Source organism: Marmota marmota, unplaced genomic scaffold (genome assembly GCF_001458135.2).
Source record: "Marmota marmota marmota unplaced genomic scaffold, marMar, whole genome shotgun sequence".
Lineage (NCBI taxonomy): Eukaryota > Metazoa > Chordata > Mammalia > Rodentia > Sciuridae > Marmota > Marmota marmota.
The window spans coordinates 28,436,384-28,453,003 of record NW_026000101.1 but is presented as its reverse complement, the minus strand read 5'-3'; the positions used below and the strand labels follow the sequence as shown (position 1 = coordinate 28,453,003).

Here is a 16,620-nt window from a genome sequence, read left to right as displayed (position 1 = left end):
TAATACAATTATGTCTACTAAATTAAATGCTTTTGTCTGTATACATCCCCAAATCTTGCCCTCAGGACTACATGCATATACTTGGGGAGGGTCTACCTGTAAGACCCACTTTTGAGAGTGAGACTTGCTGTGGAAAAATGAAAAAAATAACGATAACCACAGCAATGGTAACAAGAGCTATTATTTATGGAGGACTTCACATGTGCCCCTTAACTTTATCTTATTTCATTTTCACAGTAACAATCACAGTCATGTATATCCCAGAAGAAGAGGCAACGTGTAGGAAAGAGGCGACAGTGGAAGTAAAACTTCATTTTGCCTGTGGCAGCCATAACCAACATGTGATGTGATATTTTGTATTTGTTCTTTCTCTTTAGTCAGTTGAGATTTCACACCTGATTATTATATAAAAATTGGAGTGTGGTGGGGGTGGCAGAATAAACATTTTCTTCATATATTTGCTGTTATCTTTGTTATGCTGAACCAAGGCATTTGCTCAAAAGTCTTTGCTTTCTCTGGGAATAGTGCCTAATTAATTTATTATAATCTTCCAGCTCTTTGTTCAGAAATAGTAAAAATATTTTTATAAACAAGTTATCATAAAATATTAGAGGTATTAATATTAAGTTTTCTCACTTTACAGAGGAAAAAAAATTTGAAACCAAGCAAAAAACTTGGAGAATTTCTCTGTGTTTCTATAATTGGTGTCACCATCATAAGATCTATAATGTGGACTTGTGTTTATATATGTTACTGAGTTTTGCTGCCAGTATATAGTGGACTCCAAGTACAAATCATGCCTTATTTATTTCTCATCTTGCATCTTTCTTAGCAGAGTGTCTTGTACTTCGTTGGTGCTGAATAATCGCTGCTTTGAGATTCTTTTCATGAACTTTTTAGGTATATAAACTTCATTTAGCATCCTATTATTTACTTTCCCTGCAAAAGTTTTTAAAAAATTTTTATTAGTTATTGATGGACCTTTATTAACTTATTTGTTTATATGTTGTGCTGAGAATCGAATCCTGTGCCTCACACATGCTAGGCAAGCGCTTTACCACTGAGCCACCACCCTAGCCCCACTACAAAGGTTTTAAAGATAGTTTATTTCAGAGATACTTCAGTAAATAATAAAGATTTAGAGATCTGGAACAGTATGCTGTCTATTATCATTTTTATGTGTGTTGGGAAAAGACAATGTATTTTAGAATGATCAAAATAAGAAAGATCAAAAATCAAAAGGCACAGGGTTGGGGTTGTGGCTCAGTGGTAGTGCACTTGCCTAGCATGCGTGAGGCACTCGGTTTGATTCTCAGCACCATGTATAAATAAATAAAATAAAGTCTATCAACAACTCAAAAATATTAAAAAAATCAAAAGGCACATAGACTGTTAATTAAATATTTTCATCACATGTTTACATAAATATAGGATCTAAAAATAATGAATTTATTTTTAACAATTATTATAAAACAAATCAGCTAAAGATTATAAAATGCTTGGAAAAGATGAAAATATGCTTGGTTCTTCCTATAATTAAGTTATCAAATAATTGCTTTGCTTATTTTTCACAGTAATCTAATTAAGTTGTAGATAGTTAGTATACTTTAATGTAAACGCTTTGGGGAGTTTTACACTTGGCTTTTCTGTGTGAGTTGATGTATATGTTTTGTTATATTCCACAGATAACTGGATTATTGCACAGTAATCCTGTCTAACATCACTTTAGCTATTAATGCTATTTAAGGTGAGGTTTGCTTTAAGAAATATTGCATTTCAAGAGCCTGATTTCTACCTGTGAAGGTCAATGCATGCTCCTTTTTAATTCTCTGGCTTTTTTTTTTTAATAGCTTGATGAAATAGGACATGCTTCTCCTACCTCCCCCTCCTTCCTGTGCCTCTTTCCCAAGAAGTTTTTTCTATTCCTCTTGGCATCTGGACTTCTTTTTCTGCCAAATGAGTCAGTTAGAGAGGAAATGTTTAACCCACATTTTTCATCTTGGCTGGGAAAAGGTTTGAAGGCAAAGGTGCCTGATTATGTTTCATTCAGGATCCTGATCCTGGGATTTTCCTGATCGTCTCCTGAGAACACAACTCTACCTTCAAGTTAAAAAGTGCTAAATGATTCACTTTTTATCATGCATACATTTCACCAGATCATTACTGATTTTAGAACCTTTTTTTCTTTAAGGAGAAATATATTATATTTACTTTGGAAAATATTTATATGTTTCTGGGGTGTGTGGTGTGTGTGTGTGTGTGTTTGTGTGTGTGTTTTCTTAATATGTAGTCTTCTTCCACATAGGATTTGTTTTATAAACGCAAAAATACACTAACATTAAGTATATAAAACTTAATGAGTAAAATTATAAAGTGAAAATTAGTTGTATTCCAGCATAAAATGGCAACTGTTAATGTTTATCATATATCAGACATTTAACACTAATCAAAACATCTAATGAGATAGTCTTTGTTTCAAATATGTTAGATTTTGTAGATGTAGAAACTAAGCCTTAGGTTAGTTCATTCACCTCCACCCTGCTATTTAGTGGTGGAAGTAGAATTTGGTTGTCCTATCAGAGATGCAACACCTACAACCCCTTTAGCTTATCTTTTGACACTGGCATTTATTATGAATGGTGACACACAACATCGTATCAGCAAATGTTCAAGTAGCTTAGCTTCGCTAGTCAATTTTTTCTCAACTGTCGGTGCTTAGGAAGCAGAGTAGGTTGGGGGAGCGCAATAACTGTTGGGTCTTGGTGGTACTTGTGGTACTGATAGAGGAAGTGGTGAGAGACACAGGCTGTCCATGCTCTTTGCCACAATGCAGGTCAAAAAGTAGATCATTCAAAGTATAAAAGTTTTCCTTGGGGGTTATATTCTTTACCAAGAACTTGTTGTTAAATAAACCATTCAGACTTAGAAATAGGTAATAAAAGTGAAGAAGATACTATAAAATTGTACCTTAATATAAACTGCTCAAAATTTCAGTCTGAGCTTTTTGAAATGCTCATCAACTAGTGTGCACATTTATTAAACAATGCTTTATGCTATAATAATATAATGCCTTGTTATAACATCACAAATTGGACCTAAAATTAATTCATATACTATATTAAGTATTACATAGTCAACAATTTTATTTGTATTAGACTTAGAAGACAGGAACAAGGGCTGGGGATATAGCTCAGTTAGTAGAGTGCTTGCCTCACATGCACAAGACCCTGGGTTCAAACTGTAGCACCACTAAAAAAATAAAAAATAAAAAGACAGGAACAAAATTTGGACAACCCAAATAACTTACATTTTTTGAGAAAACTCTCAGCTTCTTTGAATAATTTGTTTTCCTCCAAATAAATGTTCCTGTAGCAAAAAGGAAGTTATCAGAAGATTGATTCCCCAGACCTTAAGGCTATCTTAAAGTTCTGCAGTTTATGTACTTGATAGTTTATTGAGGTAGATCATAGCAATAATTCAATAAAAATGCACTGATTCTCATTATGTCTTAGACACTATGCTAAGAACTTTATGCATATGATTTTGTTTGATTTAATAACAACTCTATGAAATAAATCATAATAACAAATGACCATTTTAGAGGTTGAGAAATGACATAAAAATTAAAGAAAGGACATAATTTGCCCTTCCAAAGTCACATTTTTGATGGAGGCAGAATTGAACTCATGTACTTAGCCACTGGACTGACAGCCTGTCCCTCAAGGAAATGCTAAGGCTGTCACAGAGCCTTGACTGTGTATAAATAGTTGCTTCAAGAGAGGAAAAAGGCAGGATAATCTGATGTATCAGTTTAAACTAATAATCAGTTCTGGAGTTGAAAAGTTGAACTACTGTATTCTATTTACTGCATACAGGTATATCATATTCAACGTGTTTATTCTGCACATTCTCCAGAGTGATAAAAAATCTATTATGGAGAATTAGGACATATTTATTATATTTAGGTCATAGTCAAATTCCAACATTAACATCTGCCTCTCCTCTCTCCTATAACCAATCTCCCTCTTGATGTGAATTACCATAATTCTGACTCAATGGCACAAATCAAAGAGAAGACTTGTGTCTTCTTGACACCAGATATATGCTATCTGCACTCAAAGAATTGAGAAGCACACACCAGAAAACCATTCCTTCGGAAAAAGAGGTGATGCAATGCTATGAAAGAGAATGAGGTGTTCAAAATCACAGAGACTTAGGATTAAGCTCTGGGATTGACACATAGTATTGTCTACTTCTTTGAGCCCTTGTTTATTTTTATGAAAAATGAGAGTGATTAAAAGTATGCCCACCAGGCTGGGGTTGTAGCTCAGGAATAGAGCACTTGCCTTGCACGTGTGAGGCACTGGGTTTGATCCTCAGCATCACATAAAAATAAACAAAATAAAGGCATGCTGTCCATCAAAAACTACAAAAATAAATAAGTAAATAAATAAATAAAAATAAAGTATGCCCACCAACGGAACTGAAAAGATACTTCACAGAACAAGAAGTACAAATGGTCAACAAATATATGAAAAAATGTTCAACATCACTACAATTAGAGAAGTGCAAATTAAAATTATGTTGAGATTTCATCTCACTCCAGTCAGAATGGCAATTGTCAAGAACACAAGTAATGATAAATGTTGGCGAGGATGTGGGGAAAAAGGTACACTCATACAGTGCTGGTGGGACTGCAAATTGGTTCAACTACTCTGGAAAGCTGTATGGAGATTCCTCAGAAAACTTGGAATGGAACCGTCATTTGACCCAGTTATCCCACTCCTTGGCATATACCCAAAGGATTTAAAAGCATATACTGACACAGCCACACCAATGTTCATAGCAGCTCAATTCATAATAGCTAAGCTATGGAACCAACCTAGGTGCAGAGTTGAAAAGTGCCCTTCAATAGACAAATGGATAAAGAAAATGTGGCACATACATACAGTGGGATATTACTCAGCCTTAAAGAAGAATGAAATTATGGCATTTGCTGGTAAATGGATGTAACTGAAGACTATCATGCTAAGTGAAATAAGCCAATCCCCAAACACCAAAGGCTTAATGTTCTCTCTGATATGCGTATGCTGACTCACAATATGAGGAGGTGTGGTGGTGGTGGTAGTAATAGGGAGGAGTGGAGGTTCACAAGATTCAAGGAGGGTGATGGGAGAAGGGAGATGGGAATGGGAAAGACAGTAGAATGAATTGGACATAACTTTCCTATGTTCATATATGATTACATGACCTGTGTAACACCATATCATGTACAATCACAAAAATGGAAAGTTATACTCCATGTATATAAGATATGTCAAAATACATTCTACTGTCATGTATAACTAAAAATAACAAATAAAAAATATGCCCAGAGTTATAATAAAGATGTAAGGCAGGTAAACCAACAGGCACAAAACAAATAAGGAGTATCTTTCCTGTCTTTGCCCATGTTCTGTTCTTCCCTTGTCACCTCTCCCCTTTCTTTCCTTCCCCTTTTCTTCTATCTTTTTTATTGTTCTGTACTCCACAATTTCCCCCAAGCCCTAGAGCTCTGTACACTTAATTCTGCAGCATCTGTGTTTAAAGGAGATGCTGATTCTTTGCATCCATTTACATAGTTATATAAGCATTTTGTCCTCACAAGTCTTAGAAGGAAAGGATAGAGACTGGTGAACTGATGAGAAAGAAGCAGTTAGTGTTGCAATGATTTTAGACCTGAGCATCGAGGAGACACCTTTCCCTATTGTTGACAATTACATACTGCCAAGAGCAGACGAACTGAATAATTTAGCACTTGTGATGGATTAATCAGATAAAAAGTATGAAGTGACTAATTTCTAACACTGTGCTACACCCAAAATGCTGAAGTGTGTTATGATGATTATTATCAAGTGTATTATGATGACTACTATTCTTTATTATGTTTTTTTATAACTCAATTTTATATTTTTGTACAAAGTTCCTTATATCATTGTATAATGGTGGTGTGTGTGTGTGTGAGTGTGTGTGTATATGTGTGTGTGTGTGTGTAATTAGTTAATGATAAAGATTATAGACTCAAGGGCCTACTATAACTCCTTTCTAAATATTTTTTCTTTAAGTATTTTTGGATCCAGTTTTAGACATGGTGGATGAGCAAACATTCATTTGGAGACCTAAAGATGATGCAATTGAGTATATTATTTTATTTTTATTTTGTCATGAAAAACCAGCTCACATTTAATTGTGACATTTTAAAATTATGCAAATATCTTGATGTCTTCCCCCCTCCCCAGCCCATATTTAGTCTCTTAAAATGACAGGAAAACATCACCAATCACAGGTTTAATAAGTTTACACCTTTAATTCCTGTTTGCAGCACCCAATATTCCTTGGAGATACCAGTCAGACCTAGCAGTAACCAACAGTAAATTTCCACCCACCAGAGTTGAAAAGTGCCATTCTCTGAGCATTCTGTATTACAGTGGCACTTGTCTAAATCTAGTGCCTCCCCAAAGGTGAAGGCCTTTAAACGTACCAGTGAGAAACACTTGGCTTCTTTGGCGCTGATGCTGAGTAAAGGAGAGAGGATAGAGGAGAGGCTTCCTCTGACATTGTATGAGTACTGCATTGCTGTGAGGAAAGCTAAGGTCGAACCAAACCCAAAGTAGTAAGGTCAGTTCCTTTCTAGGTTTGACAATCACTGGTGCCTTTCAATTCCATTATTGAGCCAATGACATTCAAACAGTACAGAGAGTAGAAAAGGAACATAAGCTGCAAAGTAACCAGCTGACCAACAAGATGGATGGGAAAGAAACTCACAAACACACCCTGGAGAGGAAAAGAGCCTGCAGCAAAAGGTTGAAGAGCATGTCAGCAATTATCTTACTGACATGTGGGAATGGATGAGGCTTCCTCCTTGGTACCTCAAAAGCTAGGTCAGCAATATATTGAAACCAAATGACATTCACAACTTTGCTAAGCACAAACCGGTGGAGCACGCCTAGAGCGCTGACAATTGATTTGAGGAAGAATTCCAGCCACAGCCAAACATCTCCACGTAGTGATGATCACCAGTAATTCAGGCTGTTACTGACTGAAGCACAGGAATAAACACATGATAAAACAAGAGGAGACTGAACCGGAATCCTCCATCATTCCAAGCACAGCAATGGAAAATTTGACTAACAATACATGACTCACTCACGGTCTTGCTTCCGCTTTACACTTTGGTCTCTCCTCTGCACCAGGACACTACTTGCCCTTCTTCCAGGTTGCTCCTCTCTCTTTATCTGGACTCGAGTGTCTAGCTTTGAGATGGTACAAATGTTCCCAGTGGAGTCTTTGATTTCCCTGCTAAGGTCCTGGAGAAAGGTTTTGACACTGTCAGCCATCTCTCCAACACCCAGACTATCAACTACACAGAGGAGAGAGAAGCACCCCCAAATCTGTTCTTGCCCACTGTGGGCTATCTCTCTACATGCCTAGCTGCCCACTCCCTGGGGCACTCCCTGACTGACTACATTTTAGACTTAGATTTTATCCACTAGCTTGCCACTGTACTGTAAATGTCTGCAATTGCCCAGGCAGTCAGCAGCAATGTTTGCCTCTAAGATTCCTGCTGGTATGAAATCTTTTAGGTTCTGGAAAGGAGAGAGCCAGCCGAAGTGCTCATACCAAACAAAGCTCCCCATCATGCTGGCCTACCTCTCCCAATCTTCCATCTCTCCACAAAATCTCTTTTTTTCCTTTTCTTTTGCATAACTCCAGTGGAACAATTTCCACTGAATTGTATTAATCTGTTCATGGTGCTAGTCTGGCAGTTGAGGCTCTCCATTGGATTTTTAATGTTGTGTCATCAATTTCATACATTTACATATACACTTTTCTTGGAGTCATAGTTCATTCTTTGGCCCTTTTAGGTTAAATATCTTCCATTGATTTTTAAAAGATCTTACTCTTTTTTTTTCTGGTTAATTTCATGAGATATAACCCATTACCAACCTGTGGCAGAAAGCAGTACAACTGATAGTAGATTTTGGAACCACCTTGGACAGTAGAATAAGAACATGAAGAAGTGAGGAGGTTGGGAGGGATGGACAAGTAAAAATGTTCCATTTCTATTATCTCAGGTTTACCCTCTTTTGTAATTTTGGTGGCCATTTTGATAATGAAAAATATGTGATGACAAACTTAGTCTTCTGATTGGAGAATGAAAACCGCAACTTACCCCATGGGATATCATAAGATTTGCATGAAATAATTCATGTAAGAGGTATAGCACTATGCTTGCCATCTGTAAGGGCTCAACAAATATTAGCTATACACCAATTATTATTAATCTCGATTCTAAAATTCTATTATTAAACCTTCCCCAGTGGTGTTTCTAAATAATACCTAATAATTAGGTTGTTTTGCTCTGTGGTTTTTGTAGGGTTCAAGTATTAAGGTTAAGCACATTAAAAAGCTTCTCTAGTAGTGCTTTCTAAGACAATATTGGAGATACATATTTGGGGTGTATCTAATTCCAAATAAACTACCTAGGGTAACAGGTGGGTGACGGACAGAAAGCAACAACCTTTCAGACATGAATGCTAGATGAATAAAAATTCCCAATTTATTTTCACATATGAAGAATAGTTGTAGTGTGAGGGGAATGGCTGAGGAGTTTAGGAAAAGTCCTTTCCTGTTCTGTCTTAATACATACCTCTTTGGCATTAACCAAAGAAATGCAACCCTTTGAAATGGGTGTAATCCCAAAGGTGCCTTTCTCATGATCATGCTTTTGTTCTCTGCTTTTGGAACCCTTTCCTCACACTTCTCCCTCTGTGTCACCCTCCAGTAACCATCTGCCATCTGAAACAAGGGGCCACACAGAGACTGGCTCACACACCAGCCACATGGCCAGCTCTTAACTGCAAGGCAAAATGTCAAGCCTGGAGAAGGGGCAGAAAAGAAATGTTGCTTCCTCATTGAATAGCACATGCTTCACAGGATCATAATGAAGGAAGCAAAATAATACCTATGAAGTTCTGTGTAGATGGGCTAGCATCTGGCAAACACATAATAACTGGTAGTTATTATTTTTTTGAAAACATTTTCTCTGATTTCTCAGCAATCATGAAAGTCAGTCATACGTACAGACTCCAAGACTACGTCTTGGAGAAGAAAAATGGTATCAAAAATTTGGACACACTCTTTTTATTTTTTGGTACGAGGGATTGAACTCAGGGGCACTTGAACACTAAGCCATATTTCCAGTCCTTTTCTCCATTTTATTTAGAGACAGAGTCTCACTGAGCTGTTTAGCACCTTGCCATTGCTGAGGCTGGTTTTGAACTCGAAATCCTCGTGCCTCAGCCTCCTGAGCCACTGGGATTATAGGCATGCCCACCTAGACACATTCTTTGTCTTTCCCCCTTAAACCAAAGAAGAAATTGTTCTAAAATATTCAGTGTTATAACCTGATAATAGTCAAATGTACACTTCACTTTTTTGAAATTAGAAAACTTAAAAAATGTACACATATCCACATACGGTGTGCATGTAATGCACAATAGAACTTGGCTGTCAAAAAATTCCAGCTGACAAGTAACCAAAGAATAAAAGTATTTGGAAGCAGAATGGCTGGAATCCAGGTAAAAGTTAAAATCCTGCTGGGCAATTTCTCCTTAAGGACAATAGAAATCACTGTCACTGCCCTGTCTAGCCACTTTGTAAACAGCAGGGATGCTAGCAAGAGCTCCTGGTGGATGCTTCCTCAGGGAGCACTGATTGCTTTGGCTGGAGTCTGCTGTAGCAATTTTCTGGTGGTGAAGAGCATGTAGCCAGATAATTGAAGGCGGTAACCATTTTCTAATAACCACCTCAGGCTTTTGGCACCAAATTTCCTGGTACTGTCTAGGGAAGCTACTTCCTGTTACTTGCCAAGTCCACCTGCAGGTCTAATTTTGCTGAGAAATCTGGTGCCACCCATGAAACTGCTCACCACAGTAGGATCCAGTGTGTGCCCTGAAAAATCTTCAAAGAGAGGTCTGATGGGTGGCATCAGACAAGCAAAAACAAAAACAAAACAGAAAGATACTGAAAAGTGGGCTGCTTTTTTCAGATTATCTATTCACGGTTCCATTCTGTTGGAAATCATAATGTGGTCTTGAGTTAAGGACTCCAGGAAACACTTGGTTGCTCATACTGCCTTCTTGGTTTTCTTGAACCTCATATGCACTGGCTTTATCCTGTTTCGGAGTCCATAGTGCTGTGTTTTCCTCTCCATTTCCTGTGCAGTCCTTCCTCTGGTTTGTGGGCTGTGCACTTCATATTGCTCCTTTAGGGGGCACATCAAGTTGAGGGTGAAAGAGATTTTCTGTGGCTTCTGCTACATACTTATTATCCAATCCATTTCAGGTTTTCTTTCCCTTTTTTTAAAAGTCCTGAAGTAACTCTTTTCCAATTGTCTAGAGCTTCATCTTTCAACCCACCCAATTAAGCAACAGTTAGGCTCCCTTTCCAAACCTTGATTTTGTAATGCCTTGATTGTTAAAGAATTATGTGTATTAAGACTAACATAAATATGTTATACTTGGTATTGATTTGATAATTTCATCAACCCCAGATAACTCCACAGTTTGTAGGTTTTTGTGAAAGGGCTTGCTGAAAATCTCTGTTAATCTGCCTGAATTTCCTGTAAAGGCAGTTATATACAAGGCCTCTTAACACTAATTCTCTGAATTTGCAGTTGGTAGTCTCCTACTGGAATACTGGAGAGCTAATAAGTCATGGAGATTATGTCTTCATATTGCAAGTATATAAGTCCCATCTAGGTAAATTCTACTTAAGACTGCATTTCAAGAAAGGTTGGAGAGTTATAAGGAGATCCATAAAATGCTGTCTTTTATGGGCTACATCTCTAGGTTATATTATTCTCACATTAAAACATCCCAGGGATTTTGTTTTCAACCTGCATATACCATATATGTTTGTCATCTGGATAGATAATAAACCATCTATCCAGGTAGATAGTGCTGCTGGAAGGTTTTTCATGAATTAGTTAGGATCCTGTAAAGCAGCCCTTCACATTTTGCTAGCTTCATTTTGTAATAAACTTTACTTTAGTCTGGGGTTAAATGTGACTACAGTCCTCATAGCATGCGGGGTACTGGTGTCTAGATAAAGGGAAATCCTTTATTCTTATTTCTGACTTTGTTATAAACTTACATTGTGGCATAAATTGAAAGAAGTGTTGCATCTCTCAATAAATTGCAAATTGTATTAGTTTCTTTCAGCCAAGAAATAAAATTGTAATCATTTTATTACTCTTTCCGGTGTTCCTAAATTAAGGCTGCTCTGAGATCTTCCTGAGGGCACAGATTATTCCTGACTGACTGAGTCACTGTTTTATCCACAGAGCCTTGCATGGTCCCTAGAGCAGAGTAGTGGATGAAATTGAAATGAATGAACAAATGAATGAAAAGATAGAAATAGTGTTTACATTTTTAGTGGGCTAACTGTGTATTTTCAAGGTAATGTAGTATTTTAAAAGGGACAGTGATAACACATTTCTAAAAGTGGAGGATGACAAATAATAGATTTAACACTATGAATAAGAAATTCAACCTCTCACTTGATCTAGGTTTTCAATCACGGAAGCACTGAGAAATCTTTATGTCTGAATAGGGGTGAATCTTTAAAGTGTTTTGAAGGCCTGGGCTGACCTTATGGACATCAGTATTCCCACAGAGCACTTTCCATAAAGAAAAGTGTAGGCTTGACGTTTTTTCATCAGATCTCCTAGAATTTGGCAGACTGCCTGGATTGTCCCAGGATGTTAGTCAGCCCACAAGTCTACCATTTGTTTATTCAGTCCAGAGCAAGTGAATGCTGCCATTCTTCCATCCCCTTTGTTGGTGAGAGCTTTGTTACCCTAAATTGGGTTCTGCAACACAAAATGAAGTGACTAATCTTTTGGGGGTTCTCCCTTCTCAGGTTCTTATGTGAGCAGCTCAATCTATAGACCACACATCCCAAGCTGTCATTTTCCTCATGCTACCCTTTTTTTCTGATGGTTTCACATTGCACTTAATGAAAACAATACCTTTCAGAATGTGGCTGAACTGGCACCGCCATTAAAAGAAGGAGGTTACTGGAGGTCTTGGTGTTGTGAGAAAATGTTAGAGGTAGAGGAGATGAGGTGGACTATTTATACTTTTGTGGTCTTCTACCGTGCATTTATAGTACTCATTGCCTTGTTCTCTCAAAAGCTTTTGAGTTCTGAATATGTGGGTCTGAAAGTGCAGGAAGGAGGACTGAACTATTAATGTAAAATAATCACTTTGGATTATTGCACAGTTAATATGTGTGAAATCTGGAATATGAAACTAAGTGAAATACGTTTTTTTTTAAATCACTGTACTAGTTGTCTGTCTACAAATATCTTTAAAAACTTTGGTTTCTTAGCAAAAGTTTGAGAATCTATGTTTCTGAATGTCCACTATCTATGAAAGACAATGTGACTATGGAATTGATTTTGGAAGACAATCATGGCACAGCACAGTGTAAGACAGAAGAGGAGGTAAAAGAAACCCTAAATCTTACTATTTTGCCATAAGCCCTTGCCATTTTTATAGCATGTTGCACACAGTGGCTTGGCAAAATTCTTGCTGATCATTAGGTCCATGGGAATTCTATTTGATCATAAAGTTTTAATTTTGACATGCTTATCACTGATAACTTTGTTTCTCTCTACCTCTCCTCCAAAACTTATCTAGAACTAACTTCTACTATTCTTCCCCTCCCCATTGTAAGAGAATGAAAGTATATGATGATGGTTGATGCAAAAACATTCAAGAATTTCCTCATTAACCTAACTTCTAATAGAAATATACTAGTATGGAGAATAAAAAGGAGAAATAAAATAACACATGTTCACTTTAAACTCAATTGCTGTGTTATTCCTGAGGCCCTGCCTGATGTCTTATAGACTGTTATTGCTAATTGTCATAGCCACCAAAGGAAAAAATAAGGATTTTTACCTAACACATAACAAAAGATGAGATGATGACATAGCGACAAAGCACAGGTTTGGAATCAGGCAGCCTTGGATTTCAAAAGCAAGTCAACCCATGACTAGGGATAGTTACTTCCCTCCTTTGAAAAAGGCTCAGGTTCCTAATATGTACAATGGAAATAATAATTAATAACATTGATATTTATTGTGCACATACAATATGCTGGTGATCAACAATTTATATCCACTGTTTCCTTTAATCATTAGAGCAAATGTATGAGATGGATACATTATCATTTCCTATTTATAGACAAAGAAACCAGACTTCAGGAGAGAAGCTAAGTAACTTCCCCAAGGTCACACAGCTGGAATATGAACTTAGTAGTTTGATGCTAGAGTGCATGTTCTTAGTCACTGTGATACTTATCTATAAATCTAGACCACATAAAGCTCACAGGAGGGGCTCATCAGTAAGTGGTGACTGTTACTAAATCAGACTTTATAAATGATAACTAGGCAATGTTTAAATTTTCAATGTTTGTTAGGACTTTTCACAGAACGAAGAGCTGCATCTAATTATGAGCCCAATTTGTGCTGGGTACTTATTTTTAATAGTAATTGGTTGAGTTGTTATTAAAGAGAATTATTCTAATCTTTCTTTTTCTAATGAGGAAACTAAGGCTCAGAAAGGCTAAGAAGTTTGTTCAGTATTACATAAACAGCAACTTCAGGTCTGTCCTATTTTTTTTTCTGCTCTACTGTTTGAATTCTTTTTTAAAATGCTTATCAGCTCATTATTATTTATCTGATGCTTCTGCCACTTTACTTTTAAATACTTTTTTAAATTAAGGTATAGTTGACAAAATATTCTATATGTTTATATGATGTTTTGTTGTATGTATGCATTGTGAAATGGTTAAAACAAGCTAATTAAGATATGCATCACCTGACATACTTATTTTATTTAATTTTATTTTTTTTGTAGTCAGAACATTTACAGGCTTCTCTCTTAGCAATTTTCAAGTATTCTAACCCAAAGTTTGTGTCAGGACAGTCTTGCAGCTTGATAGTTTGGAGTTCAGGGATCATAAAGATATTTCATCTATGGGGCTTTTGCAACTTGCTGTATTTTCAAACATGATATTTGGGCAAAAGATTAGTTTAAATGGTCTTGAAAATAGTCATTAGATTGGAACATAGGCATGTGACAGGACTATGCTTACATTTTGTCCCCCTCACCAGATAGTCTTTAAAAAAGACGATTTTTAAAAATCTTAGTTTTTTAAAACAAAATTGCTCCAATTATTTTTCTATAGAGGGTCAGGAAAATAGGTAAATAATTCCCAGGCTTGGTGCAGATGATCCACAGGCTGGCAAACAGAAATCTGAAGTGTTTAAGGAGTCTTCCTTTTGAAAATCTTTGCCAGCCATGAGAGTTATGCTTTTGGATTTCATTCAATGAAAATCTTTATTGAGCACACTCTGCATGCCAGATATGCTGCTACATTATGTGGGATTTGGGGTCTATAATATATTGCTATTGGGATTCACAAAGGATGCAGAAAGAATATGCAAAAGTAATCCCAATCAAAAATCCAATGACATTCTTCATATAAATAAAAAAGCAATCATGAAATTAGTCTGGAAAAATAAGAGACCCAGAATAGCCAAAGCAATACTTAGCAAGAAGAATGAAGCAGGGGGCATCACTATACCAGATCTTAAACTATACTACAGACCAATAGTAAAAAAAATGGCATTGGTATTGGCACCAAAATAGACTTGTAGACTAATGGGACAGAATAGAGGACACAGAGACAAACCCACATAAATATATTTATCTCATATTAGAGAAGGCACCAAAAACATATATTGGAGAAAAGATAGCCTCTTCAGTAAATCATGCTGGGAAAACTGGAAATCTTTATGTAGCAAAATAAAATTAAGCCCCTATCTCTCACCATGCACAAAACTCAACTCCAAGTGGATCAAGGACCTAGGAATTAAACCAGAGACCCTGTGCCTAATAGAAGGAAAAGTAGGCCCAAATCTTTATCACGTCAGATTAGGTCCTGATTTCCTTAATAAGACACCTATAGCACAAGAAATAAAATCAAGAATCAATAAATGGGATAAATTCAAACTAAAAAACTTCTTCTCAGCAAAAGAAACAATCAGTGAGGTGAATAGGAAGCACACTTCTCAGAAGATGATATGCAGTCAATCAACAAGTACATGAAAAAATATTTAACATCTCTAGCAATTAGAGAAATGCTCCAGTCAGAATGGTAGCTATTAAGAACACAAACAACAGTAAGTGTTGGCAAGGATGTGGGGAAAGACACATTCAGAGATTGCTTGTGGGACTGCAAATTGGTGCAGCCAATATAGAAAACAATGTGAAGATTCCTTGGAAAACTGGGAATGGAACCACCATTTGATCCAGCTATCTCATTCCTCGGTCGATACCAAAGGACTTAAAAACAGCATATTACAATGATGCAGCCACATCAATGTTTATAGTAGCACAATTCACAATAGCTACACTGTGGAACCAAACTAGATGCCCTTCAGTAGATGAGTGGATTAAGAAAATGTGCTATGTGAACACAATGGAATACTACTCAGCATTAAAAGAGAATAAAATCATGGCATTTGCAGGTGAATTGATGGAGCTGGAGAATATTATGCTAAGTGAAGTAAGCCAAACCCAAAAAACCAAATGCCAAATGTTTTCTCTGATCTGTGAATGCTGATTCATAATGAGGATGGTAGTGGGGGGGGCACATGGGAGGAATGGAGGAACTTTAGATAGGGCAAAGGGGAGGGAGGGGAAGACAGTGGGCATGGGGGGAGGAAAGATGGTGGAATGAGATGGACATCATTACCCTAAGTACATGTATGAAGACATGAATGTTGTGACTCTACTTTGTGTACAACCAGAGGCATGAAAAACTGTGCTCTATATGTGTACTATGAATTGAAATGCATTCTGCTATTATGTATAACAAATTAGAATAAATAAATAAATTTTTAAAAAGAATATGCAAAACTACAGTACAAAGCAGAATAAAATTTTACAGACAATGATTTGTCAGATACCGTGGAGAGTGAGAGCATATTTTATTAGTGGAATCAAGAAATGAAGTAATTACAAAATTGATGGCATTCTTGCTGTATCTTGAAGGATAGGATTTGGACAGATGAGGAAGCGCTTTAAGCAGTAAAAGCACAGTGCTGAGAACGTGGGAGGGAACCGTGAGTGTTGCCATTTAAGGTAGAAGCAGGTAAGTAGTGGTGAATGGAGTGCCACATGGGCACAATTGACTGTCCCTCCTTTTGAACAACTGCTTATTCCAGAGTCACTGTACCCACCTGGCTCTTTGCTGGTCTGCCTGGCTGCAGTTTTGCAGTCTTCTTTCCTAGCTCCTCCTCCTTGGCCTGAAATCTGCATATTGAATGACATCAGCATTGTTTTATTCCCCCCCCCCCCCATTCGAATCTGTTCTGCTAAGGTGATATCATTTAAATTTGTTTAAATATTATCTGTATGTCAGTGACCTCCAAACTTTGGATAACTTGTCTACAACCTGTGTCTTTTTTTAAAAAAATGTAGATTTATTTATTTATTTATT

The 16,620-nt window shown here is 36.8% G+C and overlaps 1 pseudogene; it reads right to left on the bottom strand.

The window, feature by feature from the left end:
• Nucleotides 1-6,319: 6,319 nt before the first annotated feature.
• Nucleotides 6,320-7,424, bottom strand: LOC107147666 (annotated as a pseudogene).
• Between the last annotated feature and the right edge of the window lie 9,196 nt (nucleotides 7,425-16,620).